Raw genomic sequence first — 27,423 nt, 5'->3', positions numbered from 1 at the left:
CTAGGAAAGAAAAGGAATCTCCCTTTTGGGGCCCAGAAGCATAGTTCTCATTCTCTGTCCTACTACAAATGTCTAAAGTTGACAGACTTTGTTCTATAAGAATATATTTGTAATTTCTGGATATTGGCTACATTACTAAACTGATTTACAAGGGAGCAGTTGGTTGCTCAGTGCAGTAATTCAGAACATAAGAAGTGCAATGCTGTGTCAGACTTTAGTGGTTCATTGCGCACAGCATACTGTTCATAACAGTGGTCAATCTAGGTCACTTGGAAGGGAACAGATCATTTCCCCTGCTACTTAGTCCATAAGTAATAGGTGGTGATCATTATGTCTACCTGACTAATACTTGTTAATGTTCCTGTCATCTAGAAAGAGCTTTTTTGAAAATTGCATGTGACATCATTGACAATGAAAATACATTTGAGATTACTTGTGATGAACTTTGAAACTTACCTTGATCAGTAAAGAAGCAAACAGGTAGCTCATTGTCCCATGGCTTCAGATGTTGTCAAAAGTGCAACCTGGTATGGACCCACATTTTGTAAAGATTGTGAATCTGGAGATGCACAGGAGATATGAGAAGATGTATTTTGTACAAAGTATTTTTATAGCAGTGTGGTCTTTATCAATCAGAGAAACTTAATAAGAAGTATTAGATTCTTATTTCATAGATGGTTGATTCTGACAAATTTAAATACAGTGAGTCAATTGTTATATTCTAATTTTCCAATCAGTCTACTTATTCTTTTTGTTAAATCAAGCTCATGATGTCAGCACATGTGGGAATGTATAGAAGTGTTTAAATTCAGCGCCTTGAGTTCTACTTGCAGTAATGGCGGACTTCTGAGATCCGACTGAAGCTTTCCCCTGATGCAGTCTTTACGAAACCTGGGTCCATGTTGGATTGGACTGTAAGCTGAACTAACTGTTTATTTGTTCACTGTTCAAGATAAGATTCACTTTTTTATTACGAGTGACCTCAAATGTATTTTTATTATCTATGATCTTGCATGCAATTTTCAAAAAATGCACTTTCTAAAACTTTTCAAATCTTTTTGTATGACTAATGCTGTGGTGCCAAAGTCTCTGATACTTATCAGATTCTAATGATCCCAATGTGTCATTTTTTTAAAGTGTTGAAAGGACTTTTCAGATGTTCCTCCATATATAAAATAAGCTATTTGAAAACACGTGGCATGAATTGACCTTTTTTTTTTTTTAATTTTTTATATCAGTGTCATCTGTTTTGGGGCATTTTCTGTTTTAGTAGTGTAACTTTGTACCATGTAGAGTTTCTGTTCACTTAGAAATTCATTGAAACATACACTGTGACCAGGGGTGCCTAAACATTTGAACACACCTCTATAATAGAACATCACAAAGACTTCTTCAAATGTTTGGGACATGGCCACAGTGACTCCTGCTGTGACATCTGTGTCAAAATGTCGCCACAGTGGTTTAGGCTGTTACGATTTCACTTGCTATGCAGTTTGTCATTGTACCCTGACTATGACAGCTCCCTGCCAGCAGAGGTCTCCTTGAAGCTCCGTTCCATGCTATCCACGTACCTGCAGAGGCACAGCCTGCACCTAGCCTCAGGGCTGCTTGTCCAAGAGCCATTCTGACACAACTGAAAATAACCAACAGAAGTCAAAATGAATTCCTGGAAAAAAAAAATTGCCTTACTGATCTTTTTCCTTTGAATAAGTCAATTACAGCCTCTGAATCTGCTCCGGTGCTGTATCCGGTGATGTTTCCAGAATGAGAACTGCTTCCCAAACACGGGTCACATACCTTCAGGAAAAACCAATCAAGGTAAAAACTACTCAGGCTAATTCTAATTCTGGGTCTGAAAAGATCAAACTACTTTCAGAATCCTCCCAGGATAATTTTAAACTGGTAAATGTCAAATGACCCTGCTCTGATAAAACTTTTTTCTTCTGAAATCTTAGAACAAAAGGACTTAATTAGTGCAGCCTCTGAAGATCTTCTAACCATGCCTTCAGTCCATACATATTTAACATTACCTCTGCATCCTTAGAAAATAGCCTGCTGGATTCTCACCCCTGTCAGTGCTTCCCTTTATATGAAACGAGCTTCTGAAACTGACTCCATTCCGATTGATCCACTCCAGAGGACACAATCCATGTCAGCCATCTGGTATGTGGAGAATGCAGCTTTAACCATCCAGCTTTTTATAGACACTGGCCCTACTCTTAGACATTCTGGGGAATCTCTTCTTGCTAATCTGCCTCACACGCTGAATTTATATATCATCCATTCAGTGAGCCCAGTTGACTTGTTCCACTTCAGGGAAAATCCAGTACCACAGTCTCTCTCTCCTGCAGCCGCAGCCCTGCTTCAAAAGGGTCTCTCTCGCCAGTCTCAAATGCAAGAAACCCTTCTCTTCCAGCCATCCAGCATCCTGACAGAAGTACTGTCTACTGTTACCCAGCTGCCTAGATGTTCTGCACCAGTCCAGTCCTGGGAGGACTCTGTTCCTTTGATCCTCCTACAGAAAGACTTTCAGGTGCCATCTCAGCCTCAAGGGATCCCTGTGCTTAGGGTCCAACTTCACACACACCCTGTGCCAGTGGTGCCGGTCTGCCCAGAATCTTGAGCCAGGGTCTTCATATTCCACTCATCCTATGATGGGAGCCCTATCTCCCACTCACCCTGTGCATGTGTTCCAGTATACAAAGGATACTGAGCCAGGGTTCTTCCCTCTGTCACCCTGTGCCAGTGGCCCTGCCTGTCTAGACACGCCGAGTCAGCAAATCCCTTACACAGAAGGCACTGTCCACCACTGTCAGCTGCCAGAAGAAAGTGCTGTCCACTGCTTTCAGCCACCAGAAAAAGGCGCTGTCCTCCACTCTTAGCAGCCAGAAGAAGGCTCAGTCCACCACCCACAGAAAGATCCAGTCAGCCCAAGAAGGGGGGGGGGGGGGGTGTCAGTTCTGTTCCAGGTAGCCCAAGAGAAGGCTCCAGCCCTGATCCAGTCTGCCCAGGAGAGGGTGTGTGCCAACAGCCACTCTGCTCTGCAGGGGGCTATGTCCTGACAAAAAGATTCCCAGCCAAGCCTCGTTTGTCAACCTAGCCAAGTCTCGCCTTGCCTTGTCACTCCAGCTATATAACACCCAAGGAAAATGAGACCCAGAGGAGGGGGTTTTTAAGAGGGGAGGGGTTCTGTTATGATTTTACTTACTACGCAGCCATCTCATACCCTGATTGATGCCTCCCCACCAGCAGAGATCTTCTCTGAGCTCTGTTCCATGCTATCCACATCAGCTCCTCACAGCTCAAACACAACCTGTGATGCAGTCTTCTCACCAATAGGAGACCTCATTGTATCTACCCTTCAGCCTTGCTCAGCTCCTCCTCCTTGCATGCACCACACCCAAGCTCAGCCCTACTTTGATGCCTTCACATCAAGTCAATCTAGGCTCCTTGCCCTGGCTCCTTGCCTTGCCTTGTGGCCTCTGGGCCTTTTCTCTCCTTGCCTTGTCTTGCTACCTCTGGGCCTTCTCATTCCTTATCTTGCAGCCTCTGGGCTTTCTCGCTCCTTGTTTTGCCTTGTGCCCTTTAGGCTTTCTGACCCTTGCCTTGCGCCCTTTGGGCCTTCTTGCCTGTTGCCCTGCTCTCTGGCCTGTCTAGGCCTTACTCTGCGCTACAGCCTATTGAGGCCTTTCCTATCTAGGTAGCCTTCGGGCCTCTGTTCAGTGTTCCTTGTTTGTGTGTCCTATCCTTGCCTTGCCCTGTCCTTGCCTGCGCTCAAGCCTCAGTTCCAGTACTTGCCTGCACTCTCTTCCAGTATCAGCTCCTTCCATTGCCAGCACTCACCAAGATGTACTGGTGCCACAGCCAAGCCTTACTGGCCCCTAGATCCCAAGGGCTCAACCCACAAGGGAGGGGGCTGACTAGGCGGAAGATAGACTCTAGTCCTAACCTACTGTCTCATGGCACTCCCCAAATGGTATTCCCTCAGTCCCATCCAGTCAATCCTAACATAGGCCTTGCAGGATAGCTTTCAGCTTACTTTGTTGGTGAACTAAAGTCCAGATCCTCAAAACTGGCATCAAAGATGACTTCATGATCATGGATCTTTACCAATCATTGTTTTCCAAATCCTTTTATGGATACTCTGTCTATTTAGCTCCTTTGAGAGTAGGCATAGGAATATAGAGGATCCTCGATTCATTCACTGGAGCTTAGACAAGTGTTCTTAATTCTTGAGCATGATGCTGAAGAGAGTTTATATTGAGCCTTGAGCAGAGGCTTTAAAATATTGATACTGCTCTTCAATGCGAAACTACAAAAACCAAGAAGTGCAGGAGTTTCTGTACTACACAAAGCTGCCTCATGTATAGGTGAAGTCTGCATGTTGGGCACAGAGATACTATTGTTCTGATCTCCACAGGTGCTAACATCGTTTGAGGACAGTTTCTAAAGAACTTGGAGGAGAAGTCCATTACCTGCTATTAAGTTCACTTAGAGAATAGCCACTGCCATTAGCAATGGTAACATGGAATAGACTTAGTTTTTGGGTACTTGCCAGGTTCTTGTGGCCTGGATTGGCCACTGTTGGAAACAGGATACTGGGCTTGATGGACCCTTGGTCTGACCCAGTATGGCATTTTCTTATGTTCTTATGAACCATGGAGGATGTCTAATCTCCTACAGGCCAAAAGCAGTGCTGTAACTGGCAGTCTTCAAGGCAGAGCTGAATAGTAGGATCACTGCAGTGTTTACTCGGTGCATTAGCCAGGTCCAAGAATCAATTACATTAACTCTACTCATCATATTAAATTATCCACTCATTGAGCACCTGATCTTCAACACAAACAGTAGTCTGACATCTTGTTCTTGACTCTACATTGAATATCAGTTGAGCAGATTTGAAGCAAGTAACTTTTCCTGCTTACCTTGCCCCCGCCCTCATGATGTCACATGGCACTGGATCTAAGGAGTTGAGCTTTGGCTCTACAGTTGGTGTGTTTTCAGGCCTCCCTAGAACCCATGTACTTAAAGACCAAGGAATCCTGGATCCTGCTTATGTCAAATGCTTACTGTTTTAAAGAGAAATACTCTGCTCACCTTTCATCAGGGCTTTCTCAACTGCAGGATGGAAATAGGTCTATGCACCTTAGATTTTTCCAGAGGCTGGCTAAGTCTGTCCCCTTTTTTGAATTAAAGATTGAGGGTGAGCCTGCCCCTAAGTTGTTGTTGGTAGCCCCTATCCACCTTCTCTTCCAGGATGTATGAGAGAGAGGATGTGGGATTCCTTTTGATATGAAGGCAGACACAAATATTGTATTCAGACAGTTGATTTTAATAAACCCCAGTTAGTGCACCACAGTGTCCTTACCTTATTACTTCTATAGAATATAAAATGTTATGGACTATAAAATCTGCCTGGTTTACTTTCAGGGGAACTGCAATAGACCCTAGTGAGACGTTTCCATCTCAGAGTAGACCCTAATAGCCTTTGAGGAGATGCCAGAAATACCTAATGAAGAAAGAAAGAGCCCCCAAAATAAAGCAAAGCAAGAGTCAGGAGAACTGCAAAACCCGGTATGGATAGGGGTTGGGTGCTGAAGGGAGTTCTGGGAGTAGGGCTTTTGAGAATTGGGTGGGCCATGGTTCCTCCCACCTTAGTGCAGGTAGAGTAGATGAAGACAGGAAGGAAGTGTGGCTCTCCCCTTTAGAACTTCCACAAAGAAGCAGCAGGAGGAAAGCCCAGAAGCAAGAGTAGCTGGAGTGATCAGCCTAAGCAGACCTGCAAAGGATACACAAAGCAGTAGGAGAAGGAATGCCAGCAACAAGTTAACCAAAGTTATCAAGCTTTATTTTTCTTTAACTGCAGTGTGAGGGAGGGATACTGCAGAGTTGCTGGAGCAGGCGAGATAACTGCAGTATTTGAGCAACTTCAGTGTTTGAGAATGTGTAACGCTGATGCATGAGAGGTGGGTAGCACAACATATGCAGGATTGAAGCCTTACAAGGGCCTTGAACTTATTTTCCCTTCTGGGCTGGTTGCAGTGTGGACAGATAAAATATTAAGAGAACTGGACATTGGATGTAAGCCCTGGGCTTTTTTTTTATAACAGCTAGGGCTGATTGACTTCCACATACCTGGTGGAGATTCGAGTTTATCTGGTTCTGAGAGTCCAGTCATGCTGACAGACCCGTGATTTAACCCAGGAGTGGTTGGCCGTAATCGTATATGGACTGAGATGGGCGTGAGGCAGTCATGAGCATCCAGTGATGAGTTATCCTCTGCCTCTCATGGGACTTTGAACTGAGAAAATTAGCACAGAAAGAGAGAATTGCTGAGCAGCAAGGGATAATGCTGTGGATCATCTTATGCGAATTGTGCTGGTCGTCTGAGAGTTGGGTTTTTTTTTTTTTTCAGGACTCAAGAATCAAGATCCTGCAGTGGGGTGCTACCAGCCAAGTACATGCTATGTTCTGAGGCACAAGACACCACACCTAGTTAATCTTTCTTTCCTTTACTTGTTTATTTCTCTCTCATTATGTACAAATAAGGGCATAAACGGCCTATTCACTAACAGCTCGATACAGTAAAGTGGGGCCGCGGTTACCCTGCTCCTAACCTGCTTTCTACTCACTTTTCGGCCGCGTTAGTCCAACCCGCGATACACTATCCCCTTTAACCCATTCTTACCGCCTCTTTAAATCCCCGGGTAACCCCTTCCGCACGCGGCATGTATATCAGATGTAAACGATCAAATTAGCTATTCCCTCCCATACAGTAATGCGCGCCCCGACTATCGCTATTTTACCCTGCTGTTTTGCCGCACGTTTAACCTGCTAACTTACCGCCTACCCTTACCCCTGCATTAGAGGCAGGGGTAATGGTAGACGGCAAACTTTCCCCCAAAAGAAACCGAAAATCCCCTCCTCCCGAAGCGGCTCGACATGTGGCAACTTACCTTTTGTTGCTTTTGTGCCCCTTCCCTTCTCTTCCGCCCTCCGGAGGGGACAGCCGGCGGCGAAAGCGGCTCGCAGCGGTCCCCCCCCGCACATGTCCCGGTTCTCCTGGCTCGGCAACAGCTAGGGCTCCATCGGCCCGTCAATTTGGGCGCTCCAGCCCAACCTCTGCACAGCTCCCAGACTTTGCCAAAAGATGGCACCCAACTTGCCTCCCCTCCCCTTACAGCGTCCATAAAATGTATCTAGCACGAGTCTGGAAACCCACGCCCACCTATGAAAGCACATAGACGGGCGTGCTTTCATTGGCCGGAGCGTCCGTCAATTTGGGCGCTCCGGCCAATGAAAGCGCATAGATGGGCACGCGTGACGCACGCCGTGACTTCACGCGCGCCCGTCTATGTGCTTTCATTGGCCGGTGCGCCCAAATTGACGGACGCTCCGGCCAATGAAAGCATGCCCGTCTATGTGTGTTTGGAGGGTATGTGTAGGGGAGGAAATGAACTGCGGGTCTGAAGTACGTTTGGATGATGGAGGTTGAATCGCAGGTGATGGTAGTGTTCGGCGTACTTTGGATAATGGGGACAGTGAGAATTGTTAGATTGGGGTACACTGGGCAGATTTCTAGGTGCTGTGTAGGGGGGGAGGGCTAGTAAGGTGGGTTTCCAGACTCGTGCTAGATAAATTTTATGGACGCTGTAAGGGGAGGGGAGGCAAGTTGGGTGCCATCTTTTGGCAAAGTCTGGGAGCTGTGCAGAGGTTAGGCTGGAGCGCCCAAATCGACGGGCCGATGGAGCCCTAGCTGTTGCCGAGCCAGGAGAACCGGGACCTGCGCGGGGGGGACCGCTGTGAGCCGCTTTCGCCGCCGGCTGCCCCCTCCGGAGGGCGGCAGAGAAGGGAAGGGGCTGAAAAGCAACAAAAGGTAAGTTGGCACATGTCGAGCCGCTTCGGGAGGAGGGGATTTTCGGTTCTTAGGTTTTCATGGGTTAAAGTTGGGATCCACTTCCTGGTGCCTGTCATTTCAAATGTCATTTGAAATGACATTTGAAATGACAGGTACCAGCGCACCCAGGATACTATATAAGCGCTGTATTAAGCGCCTATACAGTAAAATGGGTTGCGCGGGCCTAACGCTTCGCAGATGTGGCTTGTATTTGCAAGCAATTTAAATAGAGTATCGAGCGGTATGTGATCAGAACAGTGCGTGGGGCAAACGAGGGTGAGCCGGGCACTGCTGCACTCTTAGTAATGCGGCCTTACTGTATCGATCTGCTAGTGATGAAGGTGGTTCCTCGGATACTTGTCTATGAGAGGGGAAAAAAAGAAATTGGATTCAGTTGACAGCCAATGCTGAGCCCTGATTTTTATTGTCCGGGGTACTGATATGCAGATATTAGGTAAAAAGTGCAGGGTTGCTTCTACGGTCAAGCCCAAAAGCAAAGCAGGTTGAAGCAGCACTGTCTGAGTTATCAAGAGGGCTGTTCCCCCTATAAAAATGTTAGCAGTAATTTTGTTATGGGTTTGACAGTTGCTTGGTTTTGATTAATTTTACTACCCTTAACAGAAACATGGAGGGTAACCTGCATGAATTGACACTTACTACCATAAACTTGCTGAGCAGACTGGTTGGACCATTTGTTCTTTTTCTGCCTTCATTTCTTTGCTACTACGTTAAGCCAGAAAGGAGTTGTGGGTAGTGTTCAGACAATCCCCAATGGGAGGTGTATAGGATTTGGTGAATTGAATATAGACAATGAGCCCAGAAGTGTCTCCTGGCTCTTTACTCAGGTATCTTGGACTGCTAGTTGGAGTCCCTGGGGCTCAAAGAGAAGGAGTGGTTCTTGGAAGCAGCTTTGAGGAGTTTTAAGCAGTACACTAGGAAAGATTCCTTTGAAGGGAAACTATTCCATGTTTCTTGCTATGTTGGAAGTCACCTAGATTTGTGGATTTTGTGGCGAAGTGACAATACGTTCAGGAGCAGTCCAGGCTCCAGAGTGTGTGTCCTGCACCTGAGGAGGTTCTGCACCCATGGAGAGTGATGGCAGAGACTTCTACCAGGGTGAATTGGAATAAACATCTCAGAGGAGAGATATTGGAGTGAAATGAAGCTCATTTTGTTGTAGGGAAGCCACCCTGTGTATTCAGAAGAGAGAGAGAAATCACCAGCTTGTTTTACTTGCCAAAGAGGGGCATCCTAGAGCCTTGGAAGTTCCAATCAGTATCCTGACAGGCTTTTGAGAATCTGGGGAAAACAACGGAGCTTGTGAATGGTATTTGTGAATGACCTGATTTTTTTTTTTTCTGGATGTAGCAGGAAAGATGTGTGTTGGTTTTTTTTGGGGTTTTTTTTTGTTGTCAAGATATCATTAATCACCAAATACTTTGGTAAGTGGTTTTATTTTTCTGATGTAGACACACTTTTTTTCCTTTTCCTTTTGTAGTATCTGTATTTTAACCTCATGGGCACCAAAGCTATTGCTTCTTCCCACTGAAGAATTGTAATGAAGGTCGAGGAGATGTGGACCCTTTGCCCGAGGGGGAGTTGGCACGACCTGAAGAAGCGAACTCCCACAGGTTCCCCCGTCGGGAGGCGAGAATGAACGGAGGCAAGAGCCGACTGGATCTTCACCAATACCAGCCCCGTTCCCCCCCGGGTTGAGCCCTTGGGTGCATGGGACCGGCTGGACTTAGGTGGGCCCTTGAGAAGATGGCAGGTTCGTTGAAGTTTGGTCCAGGATCAGAAGCCAGGGGATCACTAACCACCAGTCCGAGGCCAGAAGCCAGAGAGTTGTCAATTGCCGGTCTGAGGTCAGCAGCCAGAGAGTCGTCAATTGCCGGTCCGAGATCAGCAGCCAGAGAATCAGTCGAGGAGCTGCAGAGGGGACGACAGGAACAGGACCTGGAGGGCAGGACTCAGAAAGGCAGGGACAGGGCTCAAGGAGCAGGAACAAAAGCACCAGTGGCACAGAGAGGCTTACAATAGCAAGCAGACTCGTTGCCAAGTGAGGAACCAGGAAGAGGAGGGTTCCTTAAGTAGTACCTGGATCCTGATGTTATCAGAGAGGCTGAGCTGAGTAAAGGTGGCCTGCCCCTTTAAGAATGGCTCCGGGGGTGTGGCCAGGCATCTTGGGAGTGTCCTGCCCGACATGGGCTGCTGCAGCGGAGGTCTGTGGCCCGATGCCGCAAAGAGGAGGACCGAGAAGCCTCCCGGCCATCGAGGAGGGCTGCGCTGAGCCTGCGATAGGAACTGCAGGGAAGAAGGCCAGAGGTCTGCGGTGGGAGCGACTCCACGCCGCAGCTTGGCTGCCAACGCCTGGGCCAGAAGCTGGAGGGGCCAACCGCGGCCGCCCGCGGCTCCTAACAAGAATCCCAGAGCCTGCAGCAAACTAGACGATATTCTGCAGTACCCAAATGTACCCTTATATTGTAGAAGAGGGTGACAAGAGGGTTACAATTGCTTTATTAGATCTCATTGTGCCTTGACTCTGCCACTTGTTCTGCAGTAATAAATAAAATTTGGTATGCAAATATATGGGGCAAAAAAGTTGGAATAATTGCATCTAGAGAAGTCTACCAAAATACATTAAATATGTACCTTAAATGCACAATTCTAACATGCGTACTAGTGCAACTGACTTATGATTAACCCAAGGACCCAAAGCCTATTATGAATTTCACGTTGAGTTGACAAGCATAAATTATAATGCACACATACCTGTATTTAATTAATGGCTATGTTTACACAAATACGTTAACACAAAATGCAATACATTACGTGTACTTGCTTATTTTCATTTGATCCCTTGGTGGTGATTTAAGTAAGTGCCCTTTGTGCAGTTGGATTATGTCTATGATGCCCCATGATTGATGGGTGCTTTGCCTAGCTCCAGATCTGGACATGTCTGGCTGATGTCTGACTGCTCCCTCGATGAGGCCATGACCATTAGAAAACATCATTCATGGCGGAATCTCATAGAAGTTTGTCTGAAGATTTTAGCCCAGCCAATAGACATCGACATTGGAGGAATCGACATTGAGGATCACAGGAGCTGCACTGGCTAGTGACTGTGCATGGAAGGCACTAGGAAGGATTGAGGCATTGACACTGGGTCAATGCAGGTGCCAGGAGAGGGGGTATTCTGGCAGCAGCCATGAATCCTCGCCTCCTCCAATCCTAATGTTTCCATGAGGAGGAGATCACATCCTCACTACCCTCCTGGGAATCGCACTATTTATTATTTATTTATTTATTAGCTTTTTTTATACCGACATTCGTGGGTACATCATGTCTGTTTACAATATAACTGAAGGTCCAGATGACTGCCTTCTAGTCTGTGCTGGTATAGGCAGTTTTGGAGAAGGAGGTGAGTAGTAAGATCCAGGAGCCCCGGATTACAAGAGCAGATTATTAGTGCCTGGGCATTGACATCACTGTCTATGTAGACAGACATCCAGTTCCTTCTGTTGCCACTGCATTGATGGAAGTGGACATTGGTGGTCCATGCATTGATGTATTTTTGCAATACATTGGTGAATAAAACTCCTCCAGTGCACAGATGTTTGGGCTGCTGCTCCCTGGCACCTGAGGTCTTCTCTGGTTATTATCTGCTAGCTGAGTGAGATTTAGGTCCTTGCCTGAAACATGCCCATGAGGTTCAGACAGGATAGTTCTGGGATTGAGAAGAGAATGATGGGTGCTGTTCTGTTTGAGATTATAGAAGGGACAGTTCTTGGATTCCTCTAGGGATATTGCAGTAGTCCCTTTCCACAAGATTCTGTGGAAGACCTAATAAGAATATTGGGTCTCCCATTTCTTTGGCTCCTGTTGATAAGGAGGTGGGCTCAATTATTATGACCAAGTCCCAGGATTTGAGAAGCAACAGATATTGCATTTGTCAAATCCTCCCTCAAGAAGGCCAAGAGATTTAGGACTATTACTCTTGATGCTTGGGAAGAAAATGTATCAGGGATATGCTCAGTGCTTGCATAGCCGCTTATCAGCCCTTCATATTCCAGTACATATGAGATCTGATGGCTGGAGTCCGGAAAACACTTGGTCAATAAAATGTACGCGAGGGGAGACCAGTGTAGGGAAATTATTTGTGAAGTAAAACTTCAAGTGTTTCCGTGAGGAAAGGTTGTGAGAAACATCTCACAGAACGCCTAAACATGAGGCAAACTACAGTGTGGAAAAAAAGAGACTAAAGGGAGACCCCTGTGGATACAGGGATCATGGCATGTTGGGCGTGCTCAGTGTGCCAGTCAAATTTTCTAGAAACTTTGACAAAAGTGTTCCATAATAGGGCACTGCCTGATGTCACCCATATGTGAAGACTACATCCTGCTGTCCTGGGAGAACACCTGTTACAGGTAAGCAACTCTGCTTTTGCCTTTGCCACCATTTGGAAAATGTAATTAAAAGCAAAAATCTAATAGGGGTTGATTCTCCTAGATGCTATAAAACCACAGGATGGACTTAAGAATTATTGATCGGAAATCTAAAAAAATTCCTGAAACTGCACTTTCTCCTCTAGTGAAAGCTTAACGGGTAGATTTTCAAAGGGGTACACTCATACCCCCCGAAAACCTACCCCAAAGCCCCCCTGCGCGCGCCGAGCCTATTTTGCATAGGCTAGGCGGCGCGCACAAGCCCCGGGACGCGCGTAAGTCCCGGGGCTTGCATGGATGGGCATGTCGGGGGTGTGCCCGGAGTGACGCAGCGTTTTGGGGGCGGTGCTGTGGGGCGTGGTTTCGGCCCGGGGCGTTCTGGGGGGCGTGGCCGCGGCCTCCGGACCAGCCCCCGGGACCGGAACATCGAGCGGGGCAGCCGGCCGGCGTGCGTGCGCAAAGTGGCGTAACTTTGCCGACAAAGGTAGGGGGGGGGGGTTTAGATAGGGCCGGGGGGGGGGTGGGGAAGGTGGGGGGTGGGTGAAGGAAAGTTCCCTCCGAGGCCGCTCCGATTTCAGAGCGGCCTCAGAGGGAACGGAGGCAGGCTGCGCGGCTCGGTGCACGCAGGCTGCCGATTTTGGGCAGTCTTGCGCGCGCCGACCCCGGATTTTAATGGATACGCACGGCTACACGCGTATCTATTAAAATCCTGCGTACTTTTGTTCGCGCCTGGTGCGGAAACAAAAGTACGCGTTCGTGCAAATTTATAAAATCCGGCCCTATGTTCCTATAGCGTAAATTAAATCTGTTAAAGAAAGTGAAGATAGGATCTCATCTGAAGTTTCCTTTAGAAAAAGTCTTTCTAATATTGCTATTTCTGAAAACTTTTTCTGTCTGCTTCTGAAAGCCAACTGAATTTGCACTTCAGATTGATAAGGAGTTAATTTAAAAAATGTAATTAGTACAGAAATGCTACTTTAAATGTGTGTCTCCTGATATTTCTTGTTCTCCACACTACAGATTAGACCAAAAAGATTTCTAGTTGTGCAGAAGGATGCTTTGGTTATTGGGAGCTACCTTTTCATTATGGCATCCAACAAAAAAGGAAAGTCAGATACAAAGATTTTAATTATTATTTTTTAAACTCTGACCAGCTTAAATCTTTTCTTCTTGTAAAGAAGCTTTGTTACAGCCTGATTCAAATGAATCACATGTCCTCTCGTTGCCTCTACCACCATAGTTGTTTTATTTTCCATTTTTCCCCTTATTTCAACATTATTCTGTGCGTCCTCATATATATTTTTTATTTAGTTGCACATTCTAGCTTGGATTCTGTATTTTGTGGTAGCTGTGAGAGGTCCATATTCAGGCAAAGTTAGCCAGATAAACTTCTCCGGCTAACATTATACGCATATTCAAAAGTGCAGTCACACTATACTCGGCTTTCTTAAAGTTAGCTGGCTAATTTTTAACCTGCTAACTTTAGGAAGCTCTTTGGCCTGACCCAACCTTAGCTGGCTATATTAATCTGTTGACTCTGAATATCAGTTAGCTGGTTAGCATAGTCTGCTAATTCAACTCTTCCCAGTTATGCCCCTGGAACACCCCTAAATTAGCTGGCTAAATTCTAGCTGGTTATCTTATTAGCTGGCTAGAATTTAGCTGGAAAAGTGCCAAATTCATTATGCTGGCTAACTTCTGAATTATCAATCACGCTAAGACAATGTTGTCCTGTAACTGTAATATATTATATAGAATAACCTTTGCTCAGGAGGGAGACGGTGACGTCACGAACCTGAATGGCGGTCTGAGTCTGTAGCTCCGGAGTGCCTAGCGCTAACATTGCAGAGAATCGAGCACCATCCACCCTTACAAGCGCCCAGTCGACGACATTGTTGCCCCATAACATCCTGGCTATGGCATCCAAGCGCAAGGGCCCAGATTTGCGGCAGTTTTCATACGCCAAGGGGAAAGATGAGGAGGGATCGACTGAGAGCCATGCTACCCAGGCCGCGAGCGCTGATGCGATGGAGGAGGACGAGCGCTCCGATTCGGAGCAGGGACCGCGAGAATCAGCAATGCCCACCCGGGATGAATTCCGCCGATGGTTCCAAGATCTCCGCCAGGACATGAAGGCTAATAAACGGGAGATGCTGGAGAAAATGGCGGAACTGAGAGAGGATATGGCGGACATAGGGCGCCGGGTGGACGAATGCGATATACGTCTGGAGGGCCAGGAAATGCGCCTAGTTAAGCTACAGGAACAGGAGGAATCTCTCAGTCAAAGCTATGCTGAAGTCACCGCAAAAATGGAGGATTTGGAGAACAGGAATCGCAGATGCAATCTGCGATTCCGGGGCGTACCAGAGACAGAATTGTATACAGATTGCGAGGCGGTGGTGCGATCCTTATGCCAATTCTTCCTAGCGCAAGAGCCATCGGGGGATACGATGGAACTCATACCGGAGATCGCGATTGAAAGGGCGCATCGTACCCTGGGTCCCCGTGGTAACAACCAGCCCAGAGACATAATAGCTTGCTTTTTGAGATTTCCTATTAAGGAAAAGATTCTCTCAGTGGCGCGAAAACAGCAATCCTGGCAGTGGGAGTCCCATCAGATAGCAGTGTTCGCAGATATTTCTTCAATCACCCTAAAAAAACGGCAGGAATATCAGCCTGTCACGTCAGTGATGAGACGGGAGAAGCTTCGATACCGCTGGCTATTTCCGTCAGGCATAGCAGTAACCATCCAGGGCGTCACATCTAAGGCCCTGAATGTCTCAGAAGCGGCGGCCATCTTGACGAACGCTGGCTTCCCGGTCAAGGTTCCCGCCCCACAGCCGCAGCGAGAGAGGTTGGAGATACGAAGATGGCAGCGTGTAGACAACAGTGGACGGCGGCTGAGACGGAATGTCAGTGGACAGCAATTGGAGGCTGGAGAGAAGCGTGGAGGCACCTGAAAGGGCTCTCTCCGGTTGTTGTGACTGGCTGAGTACTTCTGCATGAGTATGTTGGGGAATGTGTCTAGAGGGCATAGATGCACATTGTTGGAGATGACCCCACTTATTTCTAGTGTTCCTATGGTATCGACGGGATACGAGTCGCACCGGGGGACGAGTTCTTTTACTTTAATTCATGTTTGGTTATAAACTGCTCAGTTCTCAAAGGACGTACGAGGGAAGGCATTGGAGCGGCAGCGGGCCACCACAGGGATTTCACTGGTCTCATCTGCTTCGGCAGAGGCGTCATATGGTTATGGCGCGCATATTTCAGGGGGGTGGGAGGGAGGGAGAGGGAGCGGGGGATGGGGAGTGCGTGGACAAAAGGGATGACTGTGATTTATGGCAAATACATGCTAATTTCAAAATATGGGGAGCTGTAGTGTGTGGGATTGGGGAGAGGATGTGTATTTGGGTACTGAAGGGCTCAATGAATTCAATGATGTGTATGTATGTTTCTCATGAGCTACTAATATCCAGCACGCAATTAGCATAATGGCGTTACATTTGCTTTCTCTTAATGTCAAGGGGCTGCACACCCCACGGAAAAGGCATTTGCTGCGTCATGATATTCAGTCCCTAGGCGCCAAGATCATATGCCTACAAGAGACACATCTAACCAAAAGATACGAACATCTGCTCCACTGGCCGGAATTCCCCTACAGAGTTTTCTCAGCGGCCAGACCGAAGGCAAAGTATACGGGAGTCTGTATACTTTTTGGCCGGGGGGAGGATTATGTTATCCGCAAACAGATAGGGGATGTAAATGGGAGATATGTGCTGGTCTGTTTCGACTATCAGGGGACCACCTATACCTTACTGAATATATACGCACCAAACGACCACCAGAAGGATTTCTATACACAGCTAGATGGAGTTCTGGAAACCGAAGGAGAGGGACAAATAATAGTAGTGGGAGATTTTAATATGACTATAGACCCCCATAAAGACAACTCCAAAGGGGCACAGGAAGGGTCCCGCCCTCACAGACTGAGACTAAAGTCTTTGATAGATAAGTGGAATCTGGTAGATCCTTGGAGACAGCAGAACCCCACAGGCAGGGACTATACGTTTTTCTCGGCCTCCCACCACACTTATTCCCGTATAGATTTCTTTTTGCTGGATAGACTGCTGGTGGATAGAATTGGGGACGTAGAGATACAAACTATTACATGGTCTGATCACGCTTCCATAACCTTAAAGCTTCGAGGAAAGCATGAAACCACAGGCATTAAATCCTGGAAACTGAATGACACCTTATTGAAGGACGAAGGTTTCCGCCAACAGCTAATTACTGATATTCAGGAGTATGTCACTCATAATAAAGGGGCGCCCATACTGATTTGGGACTGCCTTAAGGCGGTACTAAGGGGCAAATGTATATCAAAGGGAGCCCACGTGAATCGTACTAAGTTAGCGCATAAACAGCAGCTTCTCCAGAAAATTGAGCGTCTAGCTGGGGAACACAAAAGTACGCAATCAAGAACAATTTATGCCTCTTTACAACAGGCTCGAGGGGAACTGAACCTGTTAGCCTCCGCAGAGTTGTCGGATAGACTAAAAATGCTGAATTTAGAACGTTATGCTTGGGGCAACAGGGCCGGGAAATTATTGGCCAGGTTTTTAAAGCGCAGGCAAACACACAATCAAATTTTAGGGATCCGGGCTGCAGGCGGTGACCTGCTGACCTCCCCTCCAGATATTCGCAAGAGGTTTCAGGAATTTTATGGTGCCTTATACTCCACCGACACCCAAATTGAAGACGCCCAGATTCAGGGATACCTTAGTAATGTTACACTTCCAGTCTTGACGTCGGAGGAACAGAATAGGCTGGATGGCGAGATCTCACCCCTGGAAATACAGTGGGCTATAAAGGACCTCAAGGCTAACAAGGCTCCGGGCCTAGATGGCTATACCCCTCTGTTTTACAAAACGTTCTCGGCTTCTTTGGTCCCCTTGCTTCAAGATTTATTTCACGCCTTACGAGAGGGTGATCCTCTGAGATCGGGGTCTAATGAGGCTGGCATTACCATTCTTGGGAAACCTGGCAGAGATCCTACTCATTGTGGATCTTACAGGCCCATATCCCTCCTCAATATCGACCTTAAAATTCTAGCTAAAATCCTGGCGAATCGGATGAATAGTGTTATGGGGAAGCTAGTACACACAGATCAAGCCGGGTTCATACCTGGGAGAATGGCGGCAGATAACATCCGTAAAATTGTGGATTTAATTGGGTGGGCTAGAAGGGAGGGCGAGCCGATGGTATTACTCTCGGTCGATGCGGAGAAGGCCTTCGACATGGTGCATTGGCAGTTTTTATTCCAGACTTTGAGGGCCATGAATTTTGGGGATAAATTCTTAACCTGGTTGGGGCTTCTGTACACTAATCCTACGGCTCGCGTAAAGGTCAATGGCATTTACTCTGACGCATTTCATATTCAGAGGGGAACACGACAGGGATATGCCCCCTGTCCCCATTACTATTTGCCCTGTTTCTGGAGCCGCTGGCCATCACGGTTCGAAAAACACCACAGATACGAGGGGTAGAGGTGGGGGAAGCATCCTACAAGATGTCCATGTTTGCGGACGACATTTTATTTACCCTGACAACCCCGTCAATGTCTTTGAAAGGAGCCTTGGAAGCCTTGGGGAATTTTGGGGCGGTTTCTGGATTCAAACTCAACATAGATAAGTCTGAGATACTTAATGTTACTTTAACTAGCTCGGAGCTATCGGATCTTAAACAGCAGTTTCAGTTCCGTTGGGCGTCCTCTAAAATAAAATATTTAGGAGTCTATATTAGCAAGGACCCAGCAGAGTTATATCAACTGAACTACCCACCCCTTGTTCGTAAAATTTTTTCGGATTTAGATCGCTGGTCTGAACTCTACCTTTCTTGGACAGGGAGAATAGCCTCGGTCAAAATGAATATTCTTCCACGGCTTGGCTATTTATTCCAGGCGCTTCCTATCCATATTCCTGATGTTATAGTAAATGGGTGGCAGAAACGTATTTTCTCATATATCTGGAAGCGAAGACCTCCGAGGGTTGCCAGAGCAGTCCTGTATAGACCTAGGACACGGGGCGGATTGGGAGTTCCCAACTTGAGGTGGTATCTAGTGGCTTCCCAGCTTAGGGCTCTCTTTGATTGGCACAGGTTAAAGGAGCAGAAACAATGGGTGGTCATTGAAAAATCGCTGGCTGGAGTATCCTCCCTCAGTTCCTTGATTTGGCAACCTAAGAGAACACGCCCCGCTTTGGTCCATGCTACCGCGTCGACTGTTCATACGCTTATGGTTTGGGACCGGTGGAAGGCACAGTTGGCGGGAGATAGACGGTATTACTATAGCTCCAGTTTTCAAACGAATTCTAGATTCCCACAGGGCATGACATCTAAAACCTTTGGAGATTGGCTTAAAAAGGGAATTAAGAACTTCGGCCGATTGTGGGGACTTGACGGGATGATCCCATACACCTCCCTACAGGCGGCTTATGGCCTACCATCGGGAGATATATTTCAATATTTACAAATTAGACACTTTTTTCAAGTGGAAAAGGTGGGGGGGGGATCTAATCCTCGGCAAGACGCAATTTGAGGCTTGGTGTGATCAGGCAGACACCTTGAGGAAAGCTATCTTGCAGGTTTATAATTACCTTAATAAGGACCCCGTGGTTAAACCAGCGTATCAGCAGGCTTGGGAGAGGGATTTGCACAGATCCCTGTCGGATGAGACGTGGGATCAGATATTTTCTTGCACGAAACGGGGTCTCCCCTATTCGCAGCTGATAGAGAACAGGTACAAAGTATTATTACGTTGGTATTATACCCCATCTAGACTACATAAGTTTAAGGCAACCTATGACGACCGATGTTGGAAGGGGTGCGGGGAAGAAGGTACGTTCTATCATATGTGGTGGACATGCCCTTAACTAGTCAAATTCTGGGATGAATTGGCCCTACTCATCCGAGCAATTCTCGGGACCGCGATAGTCCTTCAACCAGAGCAGGTGTTATTGAATCTTCCGTTTGAGTTGTCACTACTACAGGGAAAACTCATTAACTATATCTTGTCTGCTGCCAAATGTCAGGTAGCCCTGGAATGGAGGTTGCCTGGTCCTATAGCCTTTGGGAAAATTCATAACAGATTGCGCACTCTCAGTTTGTTACACGACAGCGTCAACCCTTTTCGAGAATGTGAAGTAGCTTCATCTCGGAGGGTATGGCAGCCATATAGAGATTGGCAAGCACGACAACATTCATAGATTCCTCATCCTCATCACAATTGTACCGCAGTTTTTCTTAATTAATACTTTCCATATACACAGTCTACTCTTACTATTACTATTACTTATTAAGCACCTGGGGGATTGGGAGGAAGGGGGGAGGGAGGGATATTGAAAGGCAAGTGTGTTGGTGTGCGAAGGTCCACGAGTTGAGCGCTAGATTGTTTTGTTACCTTACCATTATTGTATCTTGTTGACTTGTTACTGCCAAAGCTGTATTTATTAATGCACACTTTCAATAAAAATTTCAATTATAAAAAAAAGAATAACCTTTGCTCAAAAATTTTATCTATTTTTAAAATGAATACCCACTGTGTAATCACCATGAATAAAAATATGAATTCAAAACATGCTCTAATGAAATTATCAAAAATATTTTTAGAAGTTGGTTGAAAGTTTCATGCGTATAATGTGGTGTACCAACACCCTCCAGTGAATATAATCATCAACTTCCAACCTCCTCCTTCCAAACGTTTTTGTAAAAACCTTTTTTGCTTTTTAAATTCTAAATAGCATCCATGCTTCTTAATTTTACTTATCTAAAGAGTTTAACCCCATCAACCCTGTTAATAATCCTGGAAAGATGTTAAATATTTGACATCTTTCCAGGATTATTAAAAACGTTTTGAAGGAGGAGGTTGGAAGTTGATGATTATATTCACTGGAGGGTGTTGGTACACCACATTACACGTATGAAACTTTCAACCAACTTCTAAAAATATTTTTGATAATTTCATTAGAGAATGTTTTGAATTCATATTTTTATTCATGGTGATTACACAGTGGGTGTTCATTTTAAAAATAGATAATTTTTTTGAGCAAAGGTTATTCTATATAATATATTACAGTGACAGGACAACATTGTCTTAGCGTGATTGATTATATCTAGAGATCACTATTTCAGTGGTGGAGTTAATTTAACTTCTGAATTAGCCAGCTAAAAGCTTTTGAATATGGACCGCTGTAGTCATGGAGAAGTTATGACTAATGTCATTAATGGGGATATTTTGTTGTATTATATATATTTGTTTTTAACTTGGCCTGTGTTCCTGTAGATAATGTTATGTTATCTGTATGTATTCTTGTAAAACATATGTAGGAAAAACATTTTCAAGTCTAAACTCAATTATAGATGCAAAAAAAACTCAGTTCTTCCTTAAAGAATAGACCCCTAAATGTTTTACGATTAAATAAAAATGGCACATCTCAATTGATATCCAAATACATACATATAAGGGTAGATCAAAATTGACAAAATTACTAATTTCTAAAAATATTTTTTTAACATTGACTAATTATTTAATATTAAATTGTTCCAATACAAAATACTTTTTATTAATCAGTATATATTATTACTATGTTTTCAATACCAATTTTTATATAATCAGTGTTACTAAACAAATATATAGTTACATAATCTTAAATCCATACTATCACACTAATACAGAAGATATAAGCATTATATAAACATTTTATTCTTTGCATATCAAATCACTCATACAACTCACCACATTCATACATCACCATATAAGCACCACTCAAAACATCATTAAAATAATAATAAAAATCCCCCACTAATATTCTTATATCCCCACAATTGGTCTTCTATCCCAAATGTTACAATATTCCTTCTCATTCCTTATTATATCCCTCCTTTTCGCTCCTTATTGTATCCCGACAAGGTCCCTTGTTCACCCCATGGGCTTCTTCAGGGGATATCAATCCAAACTTTCAGACAATTCAAGAATTCAAGGGGATAACTCAATCAAAATCTTCAATGCAATTCAAGGATCATTCTCTTCAATAGCACAAAATCGCGTGACTGATAACTACCAAATGAACCGTGTCAATCTACCTTATAAATGGCCTGTGACCGACGGCCCGCAAATGCGCAGTAGAGACCAGCTCTACCGCGCATGTGCGGGCGAGCACGTCGCTCTGAGCCAGCGTCAGAAAAAAAGAAAAAACAATGGCGGCGTCCAGTGGCAGCGGCAGCGGCGTTGGGTGGCGGTGTCCAGTGGCAGCGGCGGCGGCGTTGGGTGGCGGCGTCCGGTGGTAGCGGCGGCGGCGTTGGGTGGCGGCGTCCAGTGGCAGCGGCGGCGGCGTTGGGTGGCGGCGTCCAGTGGCAGCGGCGGCGGCGTTGGGTGGCGGCGTCCGGTGGTAGCGGCGGCGGGTGGCAGCGGCATGGCGGCATCCAGCGGCGGCGGCGTTGGGTGGTGGCGGCGTCCGGTGGTAGCGGCGGCGGCGTCCAGCGGCGGCGGCGTTGGGTGGTAGCGGCGGCGGCGGGCGGCGGCGTCCAGCGGCGACGGCGTTGGGTGGCGGTGGCGTCCGGTGGCAGCGGCGGCAGCGAGGGAGGAGAGAGAAGGAGGGACTGAGTGAGAGGGGAGGAGAGAGAGGGAGTGGGACTGAGTGAGAGGGAGAGAGGGAGTGGGACTGAGTGAGAGGGAGAGAGGGAGTGGGACTGAGTGAGTGGGAGGGAGTGAGTGGGACGGAGGGAGAGGGGGGGACTGAGTGAGGGGGGAGGGAGATAGAGAGGGAGTGGGACTGAGGAAGAGTGGGACATAGAGGGAGAGAGTGGGACTGGGAGAGGGGGAGGGAGTGGGACTGAGGGAGAGTGAGAGGGAGGGAGAGAGGGGGGGAGGGAGTGAGACTGAGTGAGAGGAGAGGGAGGAGTGGGTGGGAGGTAGGGGGTGGAGGGGAGAGAGAATGAGGGGGAGGTGAGAGACAGAGGGATGTAGCCCTTTTTAACGGCGGTGGCAGCGAGGGAGGAGAGAGAGTGAGGGACTGAGTGAGAGGGGAGGAGAGAGAGGGAGTGGGACTGAGTGAGTGGGAGGGAGGGAGTGGGACGGAAGGAGTGGGACGGAGGGAGGGAGTGGGACTGAGGGAGAGTGGGTGGGAGGGAGGGAGTGGGACGGAAGGAGTGGGACGGAGGGAGGGAGTGGGACTGAGGGAGAGTGAGAGGGAGGGAGAGAGGGGGGAGGGAGGGAGTGAGACTGAGTGGGAGGAGTGGGTGAGAGGGAGGGAGGTAGGGGGTGGAGGGAGTGGGACTGAGGGAGAGTGAGTGGGAGGAGTGGGTGAGAGGGAGGGAGGTAGGGGGTGGAGGGGAGAGAGAATGAGGGGGAGGTGAGAGACAGAGGGATGTAGCCCGTTTTAACGGGCTTAACGGCTTGTCTGAAATAAAACACCACATAATTCCCACACATTATCAATCTGCAGCATACACTTACAACACATTTTTTCAGTGTTCTTCATTTACTATCTGATAACCATTTCACAAGCCGATTTTTAACTCCATGCTCTTCTTCCTATTCACTATGGCCTCCTGTATTGTATAAACAGATACCCATGTAATCAATATACCAAAAAATATTTTTTTAAACATCAGAAAACGGATTCATAACATATTATCTGAAACAGTCCACTAACTAAACCCATACATTCCCCCAATTTTATACACCAAAAGTATGAAATATCCATCCATCTCCTGTAACCCAAAAACACAAACAGTTATCACTCAATGGATAACCGCATATTGAAAAGAATTTTCAAAGCAGACTCTCCAAATTACCTTATGCATTTTGCTCTGTTCTTCATTCCAAACAAGCACATCAAGCGGTTGAGGCTTCACCTTCATGAACGCCCCCGTCCATGTAAACTGGTGTTCAAAAACGCCATCTTTAAATGACCTACTAACCAATCACAATCCTCCCATGTTCCCCTCACATCCACCAATCAAATTAGTCCCTTCCAATCCACTCTTCCACCAATAACAACCCAACTCACCTCCCATTCAATAGAACGCCTCCCACTTGATGTCTCTGTTCAAACCACAGGGATATGAGGTTTTCCACCAGTAAATAAACCTTTGTGCTCTTTGCCATAGCAAACTGGTTACATCACCCTGATAATTCTCACTAATTTGTTGAATCACAAAAATACTTTAAATCTTCCACCCGGTGATTATAAGTATTCCAGTGGGCCACCAACAGTGTCCCTTCCTTGTGAATCCGAATATTGCTTTTATGTTCCACAATCCTATGACTAATCTCACGTTTGGTGTGTTCTGTATGCACCAAACTACACGGGCATACAACTGCATAAATCACTTTATTTGATCTGCAAGTATAATGACCATTAATTTAAAAAACAAAAAAAAAGGAAATCTCAGTAATGCATGATGAAAAACATCAATTATCTTTATTATCGAGTGGCAATAAGAGGATGGGACCAGGGGGATAGGAGTTTTAGGAGATGGACAGAACCTCAGTGGGTGCTTTCACTGGAGTAAAATGTATCTAAAAATAGGGTAGCTTTAAAGAAATTTTTATTTTCCATCTACTGTGCAATATTTTGCAAATGTAGATGGAAAATAACATTACATAGATCATATCAATTAAAATTAACTTTTTTAAAATGTTTTTTTTTTGTTGTTTTTGTTTTTTTACAGATTCTCTGGACATTATCTTAGCAAGTCTCTCAAAATGCCTTACGCTCACTGAATGTTTGGTCTGTATTGGTCCATAGCTTGTTTGACCTGCCAGCTTAGCAGGGCCAGTGCAAGGGCGGGATTAGGCACCCTAGGCACATTCTGCCTTGTGCCGCCGCACCCCCTCCGATCGTGCTGACACCCCCCACGCCTCCCTTGTTCGCAGCCCTGACTCCTAGCTCCAGGAGCAGCTCAAGGCAATGTGCCACCTGAAGTGGGGAGCACATGCTGCTGCTCCCCCTGCCCCCTGCTCCACCCCCTAGATTTAAATAAAATAACCCCCCCAAGATTCAAGAAAACCCCTTGTGGTCCAGCAGGGGGCCCAGGAGCGATCTGCTGCTCCCCGGTTGTTGGCTGCCAGTAACCAAAATGGCGCCGGTGGCCTTTAGACCCTACCATGTGACAGGGGGCTACCAAGGCCATTGGCCGACTTGTGTCACATGGGGGCAACGGATGACCGGTGCCATTTTAATAAATGGTGCCCTTGTCGCGCATGGTGAGGGCTAAACGCCATCGGCGCCATTTTGGTTAGTGGCAGCTGATGGCCCGGGAGCCGCAAATCGCTCACAGACTGGCCACCAGGGGTTTTCGTGAGTCTTGGAGGGGGGTCGGGAGGGTGGTGCGATGGGGGAGGGAAGGCAGGGTGAGGCAGAGGCTGGGCAGAATTTTGAAGGGGCACTTTTTACAGCTTCAAAATTCTGCCGCCTGAAGTGGACGCCTCATACTGCCTCATTGACTCGCGAGCGGTGGCAGCACCCCCTAATGGTCAGTACCTTAGGTCCAGGCCTAGCTTGCCTAGCGCTTCCACTGGCCCTGCAGCTTAGCTATGATATACAAATAGTGCTGCTGCTTCAGGAGGATACAGATATTTTGCTTTATAAATTGCCATCAATAATACTAAATAGTTGATTTAAAAAAAATAATACAAATAGACATTCTAAAATTCTTAAGACTGTGGACTTCAGTATTTTTTATTCTTCCATTCTATACTGAGTCTAAAAAAAATTAATTGTTCTCATTTGGCACCAGCTCTCTCTGATTCAGTTTTTCCTGTTGTGGCTCTTGCCTCCACAAATTAAAATGTCACAAATCTCTGACCTCCAGCTTAGGCAAAGCTAAATGCTGAATGATGTGTTTTTCTCATTCTTATGCACTTATCAGAGCTATCCATTTATGAGCCAGCTGTTGTGCTGGATTGCAGCTGTGGGGTGTGGCAGCTGAATGCCAGGCACTCTTGTGAGTGGAGAATTAGTGCTGCACCCTTACACAGCACCAGAGGTACTATTAGAGTGGATCCCAATGACCTTTTAATATCCATGTTCCCATGCAGCTGGGAAATGCAGCCCAACTTAAAACAAGGCAGACTGAGTCAATGGCGCCATTATGATTAACAGAAAAATTACTGTAGATGTTTTGATTTTTTTTTTATATTGATGCTCTTTCAGACATCCTCAAAAATGTCTCTTGGCAGAAGCTAAAAGAATGTCTGAAATGGTGAAATATTCAAATGTTCTACTTTATCAACATACAGTTCATTATATCAGAAAAATATACTGTATGGGCATTAATTTCTTCTGCCAGGACAGAATACCATTGCTCTTTAAGCAATGCAGACCTCTCTAGATAGAATCCTGCCCCTTCTAGGAATTGTTTTTGTTTGTTGAAAATTATGGATAGTGCATTGTAAGTCCTTGCAAGCAGTTACTAAGATCTTGGCAAACAGTCTCAAAGCTAATCACAGGTCCGGAATGATCATTGGTGTAATGGTAATAGAAATGACAGCTAGTTGTCTCTCACATCTTTTCTTCTAAATCTAGTCTTTCCAAGCCTTCATTTCATTCCATTCCATATCAGAAAATTTCAACATAACATGTTAACATATTTCTGCCCTTAGTTGACCACTCTGCCTTTTGGGAAGTTCACTCCTGTTTGTGTGTATCTTTCCATAGATGCCAACTCTGGGGATGCTTGAGCACCCCCAGTATTGTTACCTGCACTCTTGTAGATCGGGAGCTGAGAGTGCCATGCTGCCATGCTGACTGGGAGAGCAGTAAGGATGTGCTTTTGACTCATTGCTACTTCTCATGCTTCCCCTTGCAGCACATTGGCTGGTTGTGAAATTTCTGACAATGGGCTACAGAAGAGGGCAGACAAAAGCTTGTGTATCCTCTGATACTGCTTTCACCTCTCCCTGCAGCCTGTTGGCTAGATGTGTAATGTCTACTCCTGGAGGAATTCTGCACTACTGCGGAGTGCAGAATGTGAGCAGAATTCCCCTCCTGTGCAGAATTTCTATGTACTGTGCAGAATTTGATGAAAATGGAGCAGACCCCAGTGTGCTGTGAGTGGAGCCCAACCCGCTCGCAACAAGGATGGTGCAGGCCCCAATGTGTGTGTGTGTACAAAATTGCAAGCCATTCAGGGGAGTGAGAGAGAAGGGGTGTGAGTGTGAGTGCCAGAAAGAGGGAGCCTATGTGAGGAGATTGTGGAGGAGTGTGTTTATGTGTAAGAGCTAGGGAGCTGATGTGTGATACTATATTTAAATTGTATATTGTTTAACCATCTCTTTTCTCTCCTCTCTTCTTCCTTCTCCAAGTTCGGCTACCCTTGTTAAATGTAACTGTACTTTCGGACACCACAGTTCTAGTTTTTGTTTATAATGCACTCCTGTTCGATGTAAACCAGCAAGATATGTTTTCATGATTGCCGGTATATAAAAACTCTAAATAAATAAATAAATAAAATAAATGTGTGTATATGAGGGTGCTTGTTTGTGAGAGAAAGGAGTCTGTGAGAGTATGTGTGAGAAGGGATTGTGTGTGTGTGTGAGAGTGTGTGTGAGAAGGGATTGTGTATGTGAGGAGAGCCCGTGTGAGAAGGGATTGTGTAGGTGAGGAGAGCCCGTGTGAAGGGATTGTGTATGTGAGGAGAGCCCGTGTGAAGGGATTGTGTATGTGAGGAGAGCCCGTGTGAAGGGTTTGTGTGTGTGTAAGAAGGAGAGCCCGTGTGAAGGGACTGTGTGTGTGTGAGAAGGAGAGCCCATGTGAAGGGACTGTGTGTATGTGAGAAGGAGAGCCCGTGTGAAGGGATTGTGTGTGTGTGTGTGTGAGTGAGAAGGAGAGCCCGTGTGAAGGGATTGTGTGTGTGAGAAGGAGAAGCCCGTGTGAAGGGATTGTGTGTGTGTGAAAGAAGGAGAGCCTGTGCAAAGGGATTGGGATTGTTTGTGTGTGTGTGTGAGGGAGAGAGCCCGTGTGAAGGGATTGTGTGTGTGAGAGCCCGTGTGAAGGGATTTTGTGTGTGTGTATGTAT

General features: G+C 46.2%; 1 protein-coding gene and 1 long non-coding RNA gene across 14 annotated transcripts in view; one reads left to right on the top strand and one right to left on the bottom strand.

The window, feature by feature from the left end:
• EPB41L2 (erythrocyte membrane protein band 4.1 like 2) overlaps positions 1-27,423 on the top strand; it is a 647,115-nt gene that overhangs the window by 289,043 nt on the left and 330,649 nt on the right. The gene's annotated exons all lie outside the window — the stretch shown is intronic.
• Positions 457-2,111, bottom strand: LOC115087409. Its single transcript, XR_003855514.1, has 3 exons — positions 2,031-2,111; positions 1,572-1,633; positions 457-559 (listed from the first exon to the last, which is right to left on the bottom strand). It is a non-coding gene; the product is annotated as an uncharacterized LOC115087409 (long non-coding RNA).

Source organism: Rhinatrema bivittatum, chromosome 3 (assembly GCF_901001135.1).
Source record: "Rhinatrema bivittatum chromosome 3, aRhiBiv1.1, whole genome shotgun sequence".
Lineage (NCBI taxonomy): Eukaryota > Metazoa > Chordata > Amphibia > Gymnophiona > Rhinatrematidae > Rhinatrema > Rhinatrema bivittatum.
This window is presented reverse-complemented; position numbering and strand designations above follow the sequence as displayed.